Here is a 12796-nt window from a genome sequence, read left to right as displayed (position 1 = left end):
TGCTTGGTAGATCTTCCTCCATCTCTTTATTTTGAGCCTATGTGTGTCTCTGCATGTGAGATAGGTCTCCTGAATACAGCACACTGATGGGTCTTGACTCTTTATCCAATTTGCCAGTCTGTGTCTTTTAATTGGGGCATTTAGCCTATTTACATTTAAGGTTAATATTCTTATGTGTGAATTTGATCCTGTCATTATGATGTTAGCTGGTTATTTTGCCCATTAGTTGATATAGTTTCTTCCTAGCATTGATGGTCTTTACAGTTTGGCATGTTTTTGCAGTGGCTGATACCAGTTGTTCCTTTCCATGTTTAGGGCTTCCTTCAGGGTCTCTTGTAAGGCAGGCCTGGTAGTGACAAAATCTCTAAGCTTTTGCTTATCTGTAAAGGATTTTATTTCTCCTTCACTGATGAAACTTAGTTTGGCTGGATATGAAATTCTAGGTTGAAAATTCTTTTCCTTAAGAATGTTGATTATTGGCCCCCAGTCTCTTCTGGCTTATAGAGTTTCTGCCCAGATATCTGCTGTTGGTCTGATGGGCTTCCCTTTGTGGGTAACCTAACCTTTCTCTCTGGCTGCCCTTAACATTTTTTCTTTCATTTCAGCCTTGGTGAATCTGACAATTATATGTCTTTGGGTTGCTTTTATCGAGGAATATCTTTGTGGTGCTCTCTGTATTCCTGAATTTGAATGTTGGCCTGCCTTGCTAGGTTGGGGAAGTTCTCCTAGATAATATCCTGAAGAGTGTTTTCCAACTTGGTTCCATTCTCCCCATCACTTTCAGGTACACCAATCAAACGTAGATTTGGTCTTTTCACATAGTCCCATATTTCTTGTAGGCTTTCTTCATTTCTTTTTACTCTTTTTCCTTTTCTCTTCTCATTCTACTTCATTAATTTGATCTTCAATCACTGATACCCTTTCTTCCACTTGATTGAATTGGCTATTAAAACTTGTGCATGCATCATGTAGTTCTTGTGCTATGGTTTTCAGCTCCATCAGGTCATTTAAGGCCTTCTGTACACTGCCATTTGTCTAATCTTCTTTCAAGGTGTTTAGCTTCCTTGTGATGGGTTCGAACATCCTGCTTTAGCTCAGATAAGTTTGTCATTACCGACCTTCTGAAGCCTACTTCTGTTAGCTTGTCAGAGTCATTCTCCATCCAGCTTTATTCCCTTGCTGGCGAGGAGCTGTGATCCTTTGGAGGAGAAAAAGCACTCTGGGTTTTAGAATTTTCAGCTTTTCTGCTCTGGTTTCTCCCCATCTTTGTGGTTTTATCTACCTTTGGTCTTTGATATTGGTGACCCACAGTTGGGGTTTTGTGTAGATGTCCTTTTTGTTGATGTTGACGCTATTCTCTTCTGTTTGTTAGTTTTCCTTCTAACAGTCAGGTCCCTCAGCTGCAGGTCTGTTGGAGTTTGCTGGAGGTCCACTCCAGACCCTGTTTGCCTCAGTGTCACCAGCAGAGGCTGCAGAACAGCAAACATTGCAGAACAGCAAATATTGCTGCCTGATCCTTCCTCTGGAAGCTTCGTCCCAGAGGGGCACCCACGTGTATGAGGTGTCAGTTGGCCCGTACTGGGAGGTGTCTCCCAGTTAGGCTACACGGAGGTCAGGGACCCACTTGAGGAGGTAGTCTGTTCGTTCTCAGAGCTCAAACACCATGCTGGGAAAACCACTGCTCTCTTCAGGGCTGTCAGACAGGGATGTTTAAGTCTGCATAAGATTTTGCTGCCTTTTGGTCAGCTATGCCCTACTCCCAGAGGTGGAGTCTACAGAGGCATCTGGCCTTGCTGAGCTGTGGTGGGCTCCGCCCAGTTTGAGCTTCCCTGCCACTTTGTTTACCCACTCAAACCTCAGCAATGGCAGACGCCCCTCCCCCGGCCAGGCTGCTGCCTTGCAGGTCGATGTTGATCTCAGTCTGCTGCACTATCAGTGAGCAAGGCTCAGTGGGCATGGGACCCACCAAGCCAGGCACAGTATATAATCTCCTGTTGTGCTGTTTGCTAAGACCATTGGAAAAGCACAGTATTTGGGCGAGAGTGTCCCGTTTTTCCAGGTAAAGTCTGTCACGGCTTCCCTTGGCTAGGAAAGGGAAATCCCCTGGCCCCTTGGGCTTCCTGGGTGAGGCAATGCCCTGCCCTGCTTCGATTACCCTCTGTGGGATGCACCCTCTCTCCAACCAGTCCCAATGAGATGAACCAGGTACCTCAGTTGGAAAAGCAGAAATCACCCGTCTTCTGTGTCAGTCATGCTGGGAGCTCCAGACCGGAGCTGTTCCTATTTGGCCATCTTGGAACAGAATCCAGACATAAATAATTTTTAAGGAAGTAAGCATGTTCTTGTAAATATTGTCTAAATAATTAAAACGACATGAAGTTGTGGACAAGAACATTTTATCGACTATTGGTTCTTAAAATAAGATTTTTTTGTTTGCTTTCTTCAGCTTTATTGAGGTATAATTGACAAATAAAAAATGTATGTATTCAGCCAACCATAGTGGCTCATGCCTGTAATCTCAGTGCTTTGGGAGACCAAGGTGGGAGGATTGATAGAGCCCAGGAGTTCGAGGTTACAATGAGCTATGATTGCACACTGCACTCCAGCCTAGGTGACAATCCTGTCTCTGAAAAAAATATATATATACACACATAAGTATACACACACACATGCATACACACACACATATATATATATCTTCAAGGAGAACAATGTTTTAATATACACATTGTGAAATGATTACCACAATCAAGCTTATTAACAAATCCATCACCCTCACATATTTACCTTTTGTGTATGGTGTGGTGAGAACCCTTAAGATCTACCCTCTTAGCAGATTTCAGGTATACAATACATTATTAGTAATAACCGTCACCATGCTGTGTGTTAGGTCTCCAGAACTTGCTCATCTTATAACTGCAAGCTTGTACCCTTTGACTGACATTTCCTCATTTCTCCATCTCCCTGTCCCTGGTAATTACCCTTCTACTCTCTGTTTCTCTAAGTTCAACTTTGTAGATTTCTCATATAAGTGAACATGCAGTATTTATTTTTCTTTGCCTGGCTTATTTCACTTAGCATAACATCCTCCAGGTTCACCCATATTGTCACAAATGGCATTATTTTCTTCTTTTCTAAGGTGAAATAATATTTTATTTTGTGTATATATATGTCTACACACACACACACATACTCATATATATACCACATTTCTTTATCCATTCATCCATTTATGGACACAGGTTAGTTCCATATCTTGGCTATTCTGAATAGTGCTGCAGGTTGGGCATGGTGACTCACGCTTGTAATCCCAGCACTTTGGGAGGCTGAGGCGGGCAGATCACCTGAGGTTAGGAGTTGGAGACCAGCCTGGCCAACATGGTGAAACCCTGTCTCTACTAAAAATATACAAAAATTAGCCAGGCGTGGTGATGTGCACCTGTAATTCCAGCTACTCGGGAGTCTGAGGCAGGAGAATTGCTTGAACCCGGGAGGTGGAAGTTGCAGTGAGCTGAGATCGTGCCACTGCATTCCAGCCCAGGTGATGACAGAACGAGAGTGTGTCTCAAAAAAAAAGAAAAAAAAATAGTGCTGCAATGAACCTGGGAGTGTAGATTTAGCTTTGATACTGATTTTCTTTCCGCTGGATATATACCCCAAAGTAGGATAGCTGCATCATATGGTAGCTCTATTTTTAATTTTTTGAGAGACCTCCATATTGTTTTCCATAATGGCTGTACTAATTTACATTCCCACTAGCAATGTACAAGGGTTCCTTTTTCTCTACATCATCACCAACACTTGTTATCTTTTGACTTTTTGATAATAGCCATTCTAACAGATGTGAAGTGATATCCTATTGTGGTTTGGATTTGAATTGCCCTGATTATTAGTGATTTTTAGTATCTTTTCATATACCTGTTGGCCATTTGTATGCCTTCTTTAGAGAAATGTCTATTCTGGTCCTTTGCCTATTTTTAAATCAAGTTATTTTTTTTTTTGCTATTGAGTTGTATGAGTTTCTTGTATATTTTGGATATTAACTTCTTATTAGGTATATGGTTTGTAAATAATCATTCCCATTCCACAGGTTGCTTTTTTATTTTACTGATTGCTCCTTTGCAGTGCAGAAACTTTTTAGTTTGATATATTCCCACTTGTTTTTGCTTTTGTCGACTGTGCTTTTGGATTAAAAAAATCATTGCCAAGACCAATGCCACAGAGCTTTCCCCCTGTTTTCTTCTAGTTTTATAGTTTTACATCTTACACATTTAATTATGTTATTATTAAATTAATAATTAATAAAAATGAATATTTACTTATTTAATATTTAATTCATTTTCTTTTTTTTTCTTTTTTTTTTTTTAGACAGAGTCTTGCTCTGTCGCCCGGGCTGGAGTGCAGTGGCCGGATCTCAGCTCACTGCAAGCTCCACCTCCTGGGTTTATGCCATTCTCCTGCCTCAGCCTCCGGAGTAGCTGGGACTACAGGCGCCCACCACCTCGCCCGGCTAGTTTTTTGTATTTTTAGTAGAGACGGGGTTTCACCGTGTTAGCCAGGATGGTGTAGATCTCCTGACCTCGTGATCCGCCCATCTCGGCCTCCCAAAGTGTTGGGATTACAGGCTTGAGCCACCGCACCCGGCCTAATTCATTTTCAACTGGTTTTGTGTATGATATGAGATAAAGATCCAAATTTTTTTATTAATATCCAGTTTTCCCAGCACCACTTATTGAAGAGACTATCCTCTCCCCATTGTGTATTCTTGGTGCCTTTATGGAAGAATAATTGACCATATATGCATGGATTTATTTCTGGGCTCTCTATTCTGTCCCATTGGTTTATGTTCCATTGGTCTATGTGTCTGTTTTTATGTCAGTACTATACTTTTTGGATTACTATAATTTTGTAAATATAATTCAAAATTAGGAAATGTGATGCCTTCAGTTTTGTTCTTGCTCAAAATTGCTTTAGTTATTTGGAGGCTTTTGTGGTTCCATATGCATTTTAGGATTTTTTTTTTCTTTTCTATTTTTGTGAAAAATGCCACTGGAATTTTGATAGGGACTACTTTAAATCTGTAGATTGCTTTGGGTGTTATGGACATTTTGACAATGTTGATTCTTTCAACCCCCATCACTTTTTTGAGGGCATAATTATATAAAGTTCTAGAATGTTAGATCTAATAGAATTGTCTTCTTCAGTCATAATGATGAGGAAACTGAGACGGAGAGAGATGGAGTGATTTCCCTGGGATCACACAATCATAATGGCTTGTACAAGTGGGGTTCCAACTGTTTGCCAAGCACTGTTGTAAGTACTTAATGCATGTAAATGTATTACTGCATTTAATCCTCAAAAAGCCTTATATTACCTTCATTTCCTCAACTTTTTATTTATAAATGATTTTAATTTATAGAAAAGTTGCAAGAAGAGTATAATGGCTCAACCAATTTTGCCACGTTAGCATTGTCTCAGTACCTCTCACTCTCTCTTTCTACACACAAACACCCCTGAACCTCTTGACCTTTCACCCCTAAATGAATATATGTGTCTCCTGCTATCAATGATGTACTCCTACATAACCATACCACATTTATTCTCTCAGGAAATGTAACATTAATACCATAATATTTCCCCAATTTCCCAAAAATAAACTTTGTAGCTCTTTTTAAACAGTTGGTCCAGGATGCAGTCAAGGTTCACACTTTTTTTTTTTTTTTGAGATGGAGTCTGACTCTGTCACCAGGCTGGAGTGCAGTGGTGCGATCTTGGCTCACTGCAACCTTGATCTTCCGGGTTCAAGTGATTCTCCTGCCTCAGCGTCCCAAGTAGCTGGGACTACAGGTGCGCGCCACCATGCCCGGCTAATTATTGTATTTTTAGTAGAGATGGTGTTTCACCATGTTGTCCAGGATGGTCTCGATCTCTTGACCTCATGATCCACCTGCCTCGGCCTCCCAAAGTGCTGGGATGACAAGCGTGAGCCACTGTGCCCAGCCAAGGTTCACATTTTCCATTTCATTGTCACATTGTCAAGCCTCTAAAGAGTTCCCATTTTTTTTTCCCTCTCATGACATTGACATATTTGAAGAGACCAGAGCAGTTTGTCTTCAGAATGATCCGTGATTTGGATTTTACCATGACCTTATCCATGATAGAATCAGGTTAAATATCATTGGCAGGAACACATTGATGTTTATCACATCTCAAGGCACAGGATTTCAAGTTGTTTCATTTTGTTGATCTTAAATGTGATTACTTTGAGAATATGAATTTTCTGTACCCCAACAACCTTTTACTCTATCATTTTAGCATTTATTGAGGTTATTTGCCTCAATTACTTATTAACATATTGATTGTAAAATGGTATTACAGACATTTTATGAGTGAGGAATCTTAAGTTTCCAAGGGAAGGGGTTCTTATGTATTCTGGAGCTAGGATTTGAATCCAGGTGGTATGACTCCAAGGCCCACAGTCTAATACGCTAATTGTGTTGGAAAAGGATTTCCAGTTGATTTTCCACTTGATTTCAGTGCCCTCAGTCAGAAACTGTGTATTGTCTGCTTGGAATTTTTCTTTTTTTGTTTTTTGAAACCCAAGAAGTGTCACCATCAGGGATGAGATGAAACTGTAAAGAAGAAGGAGAGGATGAAATTCAGGCATGCCAAATCTTTATGCAATTATACACACACACACACACACACACATCTTTTTTTAAAGCAAACTTTCTGTTGAAACTACATGCTTCTCAAGGACACCACTCCCACCATATGGCTTAAGGTTTCCTACAACAATTGGCTTCAGGAACTTCCCTTCTTGGCTCACTACTGCTGTGCCTTGCAATTGGCGTGCCATTATCTGCATCCTAAAGCCTCTTGTTTCATCTTAAAGAGATTTCAGAGTTGGCAACACACTGGTCAGGGAAAGATGAACCCCCTGTTCAGATGAGTCAGCACTTACTATTCCTCTGCCTCTGGAGTGGTCTCATAGTTACAGTAACCGAGCACTCAGGAAAGAGCCGACCAGCCTTGCCTGTGAGCTGTAAAGCTTCATCAATACACGGTGAAATCCATTATCTGGAGCCCAGTTCACCTGACCTCTGGTGTAGCCACAAGGGCCCTTTGACCCCTGCAAACTGCTCCCCGTATTCACACACCATTCTGGCCACAGCAAATTTATTTGTAAAGACTTTTGTTTGCAAGAAACTGAACCTCAATTCAAAACAGTTTAAGGAAAAAGTGTGAAGTTACTGGTTTTTGTAACTGGGATGCCCAGGAAGTGGATGACCTGAGGGACTTAGAGCTCGCCTTCCCTCTGGTCTTTGCCCCATTCTCTCATGTGATACCAGATGGCTTCTTTCATGGAGTGGGAGAAGGGGCCATGTGGCCAAAGATCATTCTAGGCTTCCATCATTCCCAAAAGTTAGATGCATGCATGTCACCTAAAATCCTAAATGGATAAAAAGTACCTGAAACCCTATCTCAGAAAAATCCTAAGTAGTGTGCTCTTTTGACCCAATTGTTTTCCAGGTGCAAAAGGGTAAGAGGAGAAGGGTCACTGCCATGCACTCAGAGCTCTTGGGTGTTCAGTCTGTAGCCTAGGAAAATAAAAGGAACATTGTAGCTGGTTGTTTACAGTGAATTAAAGACTTGAATCAAATCTCTGTTGAAGAGTTTTCCTAGATGACTGCCATAACATAACACTTTGGTTCATGAAACCGTGGGGACCTGTGATATCCTTCCTTTCTCAATTACCTCCTTGAGCTATCTCTGTCATGTTGTTAGTTTCTAAAGGTTATTAGTCCTGGTTTGCTGTCTGCAGCCTCCCGTCAAATGTCAAGTTCAGAAGTTCCTTTGAAAGACCATAATTAAGAAGGATCAACTTAATTTTAAAATAAACTGAGTTTTCAGGACAAATTGTTTTTTATGGCAAATTAACTTTTCTGTGTGAGATGAAGTCAGTTGCCAACTTCTGGGGTAGTTGGCAAAATGTCACAAACAAGTGAATGAACATAAAAATGTGACAAAATTTAACTTTAGATTTTACAGTAAAATGAATGTTGTAATCTAAAATCCTTATCTAATGATTAAATTTTATTTTTTCATCAAACCTGCCATAGCCTATGCTTTGCTTAATGCCTACCACTTCTCCTAATGAATATCCAAGGTATTGTATTAAGCATATAGATAGATACATTGTAAATTGGGAAAACCAGGAGGGGAAGTCTTAACAGGTATATTTCTAGAATAGAGGGAGGGTGTCTTAGCCTTCTTGATTTCAGAGCATAAATAAAATACTCCAGAATATAATGCAAAGATCGAATTTGAGTTTGGGGAAATGTTTGGTTAAAAGTTTTTCATGGTAGATCAATGCTTTTCTTGCCTGCTTGGTTCTGATAGTACTCTGAGAACATTATTGAATTTTTTTTTTTTTTTTTTTTTTGAGACGGAGTCTCTCTCTGTCACCCAAGCTGGAGTGCAGTGGTGTGATCTCGGCTCACTGCAACCCCCTCCTTGCAGGTTCAAGTGATTCTCATGCCTCAGCCTCCCAAAGAGCTGAGATTACAGGTATGCCCCACCACATCCAGCCAATTTTTGAGTTTTTAGTAGAGATGGGGTTTCACCGTATTGGCCAGGCTGGTCTCGAATTCCTGGCCTCAAGTGATCCGCCTGCCTCAGCCTCCCAAAGTGCTGGGATTACAGGTGTCAGCCACTACACCCGGCCACATTGTTGAGTATTTATTTGATGACATAGCTCACTTTTTAGTCACTGATGACTAATCAGATCTGTAATTCTTCCTGTAGAAAGTATAGGAGAGAATAAAAAATCTGTGTTGATCACTTGCTCTCTCCTTTGGGACACATGTTATCCCTCTAGGTTCAAACTCCTTGCCAGATTTCAAGTCCCCTTTGAATACCCTGAAATTGGAACAAAATATTAAAGAAAAAAATCAGTTCCTCAGAAGGAACAACAGTCTCAACAAATGACCTCAACAAATGGTCTCGGAACAACTGGATAACCATATGCTAAAAGATGAAGTTTAATCTACACTTCATGATATATACAAAATTAACTCTAAATGAAAATATTAAGTCTAAAACTATAAAATTCTCCAAGAAAACATAGGAGAAAGTCATTATGACCTTAGGTTAGGCCAAAAATTATTAGATATGATACCAAAAGCATGATCTATAAAAGAAAAAAAGGCCAGGTGTGGTGGCTCATGGCTGTAATCCCAGCACTTTGAGAAGTCAAGGCAGGCAGATCACTTGAGCTCAGGAGTTCAAGACCAGCCTGGGCAACAGGGCAAAACCCCGTCTCTATAAAAAATACAAAAATCAGCTGGGTGCGGTGCTGTGCGCCTGTAGTCCCAGCTGCTTGGGAGGCTGAGGTAGGAAATTGCTTGAGCCTGGGAGGTGGAGTTTGCAGTGAGCCGAGATTGTACCACTGCACTTGAGCCTAGGTGATAGAGTAAAACCTTGCTTCAAAAAAAAGAAAAAAAAGAAAATGAATTTGACATCATCAAAATTAAATACTTTTGCTCTGCAAAATTTATTAAGGACTGAAAAGACAAGCCACATACCAGGGGAAAGTATTTGCAAATCGCATAACACAGGGCTTTTTTTTTTTTCTTCTTTTTACAGAGTCTCACTCTGTTGCCTAGGCTGGAGTGCAATGGCACAGTCTTGGCTCACTGCAACCTCCGCCTCCAGGTTCAGGCAATTCTCCTGCCTCAGTCTCCCGAGTAGCTGGGATTACAGACCCGCACCACCACGCCTGGTTAATTTTTGTATTTTAGTAGAGACAGGGTTTCACCATGTTGGCCAGGCTGGTCTTGAACTCCTGACCTCAAGTGATCTGCCAGCCTCGACCTCCCAAATTGCTGGGATTACAGACGTGAGCCACAGCACTGAGGCCTGACACAGGGCTTGTATCTGGAATATATAAACAACTCCCAAAACTCAAAAATAAGAAAATAATTCTCTAAAAATGCACAAAAGATTTAAACAGACATTTCACCATATGTGGATGGTAAATAAACACACAAAAAGATGCTCAACATGAGTAATCATTAGGGAAATGCAAATTAAAATCACAATGCAATTCACCCATTATAACAGCTAAAATTAAAAAAAATACCAACAATACCAAGTGCTGACAAGAACACAGAGCAACTGGAACTTTCTCACCATGCTAGTGGGAATACAAAATGAAAATGTTTTCACTGAGGAAAAAAAGATTGTCAGTTTCTGTTTCCACTCAGGAAAAAAGATTGTCAATTTCTTTCTTTTTCTTTTCCTTTTTTTTCAGACAAGTCTCTCTCTGTCACCTGGGCTGGAGTGCAGTGGTGCGACCATGGCTCACTGCAGCCTCAACCTCCCAGGCTCAAGCAATCTTCCCACCTCAGCCTCCTGAATAGCTGGGACCACAGGTGCCCACCACCATGTCTGGCTAATTTTTTTTCTCTAACTCTCCACATTTGGTTTTTGAGGTTTTTGCTGTTTTATTTTGTTTTGTTTTCATAGAGACAGGGGTCTCACTATGTTGCCAGGGCTGGTCTTGGTCTCCTGAGCTCAAGTGATCCTCCTGCCTTGGCTTCCCAAAGTGCAGGGATTATAGGCATGAACTACTGTGCCCAGCTTAGATTGGCAGTTTCTTACAGAGTTAAATATACCAAAAGACCTAGCAATACCACTTCTAGGTAGTTACCCTCTATTCACACTAAAACCTGTAAACAAGTGTTTACAGAAACATTATTCATAATCACAAAACAATGGAAACAACCCAAATGTCCTTCAGTGGGTAAATGGATAAACTGTAGTATATCCATTCAATGGAATACTATTCAGCAATAAAAAGGTACAAACTATTGGTAAAGGCAGTAGCAAGTATGAATCTCAAAAGCATTATGCTAATTGAAAGAAGAGAGTCTCTCAAAATATTACATCCTGTAGGATTCCGTTTATATGACATTCTGGAAAAGGTAAAACTATAGAGACAGAGAACAGATCAGTGGTTGCCAAGGCTAGGTGTTGCACAGGGCCTGCCTACAAAGGGGCAGCACAAGGGAATTCTTTAGGAGTGTTGGCATTGTTCTCTATCCCATTTGTGGTGGTTGTTACAAGAATCTATGCATGTGTAAAAGTCCATAGAACCATAGAAATAAAAAAGTAAATTCTAATGTATGTAAATTTTTACAAACTTAAAAATCAGCATGTCAAATTTTGCAGCTGACATGGTAATATTCCTTTAGTAAATGTGTCATGGAAAATAAGCCTATTTAAAATGAAAACAGACATACTGAATGTTTGTTATACAGAATCATTTGTGTTTCCCTGGGTGAAGCGCTCTTTCTGATTCTTCAATGCAGTCTAAAGAATTCAGAAAATACTACCTAATAAAAGAGAAATGGTATACATAGCAATTTTTTGAAATTTTATTTTATTTTAAGTTTTGGGATACATGTACAGAATGTGCAGGTTTGTTACATAGGTAAGTGTGTGCCATAGTGGTTTGCTGCACCTATCAACCCATCACCTAGGTATTAAGCCCCGCATGCATTAGCTATTTATCCTGATGCTCTCCCTCCCCCGATGCATAACAATTTTTAAGAACATCAAGAAAGAACTCACAGTAGGAAATGTGTGTAAATCCAGAAGACCAGAAATAAATTTGCTTGTCAACATGTATCAAATACCTTGGCAGAAAAATAGTTCTCATGGGCCAATTCTTTATGCTCTGAAGCAGCAGCTGGTCTCTTTTGTTAAAAGAAGTTGTTCTTGGAATACATCTAGTTGATAGGCCTCTTAGAATTTGCCCTGCATTTTTCTTATGCAAAGGACTTTATGTAAAAAGTTGGCCTGATAGAATATGAGAATGGTTGATGATGTGACAGTTATGGTTCTTGCTGCTTAACAAAATACAATGCATCATGTGTGTGTGTGCATGTGTGTGTGTGTGTGTGTGTGTAGAATCTCCTGTGCTTATTTATATGTATGAATAGATAATACATTAGTATGATCTGACATTCTGTAGGTGCCAAAGCTGCTATTTATTTGTCAGAACACTTCTGTAGGACTGTGCCAGCCATTTATAACTGGTACCCATTTTGATTGATCAGTGCCAAGGGCCATATGAGTTATTAAATATGTTCAGTATAAATCCTGTAAGACTATCAACCGAAAAAATCTCCCTTTTTCTACCAGCCTACCCCTATATTTTCTGTAATCTTCAACACAGAGACAAAAAGGCCTTTTAATATTGGGTTACATGAAGTTGGGTAGAGGTGGGTATTTTATTTACTTTAATCATGTATAACAATGTGAAACAGGCATATCTCACCCCAAATCTGTCTCTGACACTCCTCCAGCCTTTCTTCCAGGGGTCTCTTTCTTTCCATTTGTGTTCGATTCTCCTTGCAGTCATGCTGAAAGCGTGCCCCCTCCTGATGTTAATCTGGGACCTGATAAGCATCCTACTGTGGGATGAGATAAACTTTCTCATCCCACAGTGACCATCCCCTGGAGTATTATTGCTGTGAGCCTGGGGCTGCAAAAAGACACACGACAAATCTGGCAGCTCTTCTGAAAGCAGCAGTTTTTCTTTTTTTCTCTTCTCTTCTTTTCTTTTCTTTTCTTTTCTTTCTTTCTTTCTTTCTTTCTTTTTCTTTCTTTCTTTTTCTCCTCCTCCTTCTCCTTCCTTCCTTCCTGTTCTCTTTTTCTTCCTTCCTTCCTTCCTTCCTTTTTCTTTCTTCCTTCTTTCTTTCTCTCTCTCTTTCTTTCTTTCTTTCTT

General features: G+C 40.2%; 1 protein-coding gene across 2 annotated transcripts in view; it reads left to right on the top strand.

Annotated features, from left to right (window-relative positions):
- Positions 1–12796, top strand: part of GLT8D2 (glycosyltransferase 8 domain containing 2) — a 76689-nt gene that overhangs the window by 32327 nt on the left and 31566 nt on the right. The window lies entirely within an intron of this gene.

The sequence above is a fragment of the Colobus angolensis genome, unplaced genomic scaffold (genome assembly GCF_000951035.1).
Source record: "Colobus angolensis palliatus isolate OR3802 unplaced genomic scaffold, Cang.pa_1.0 Scaffold10, whole genome shotgun sequence".
Taxonomy (NCBI): domain Eukaryota; kingdom Metazoa; phylum Chordata; class Mammalia; order Primates; family Cercopithecidae; genus Colobus; species Colobus angolensis.
This window is presented reverse-complemented; position numbering and strand designations above follow the sequence as displayed.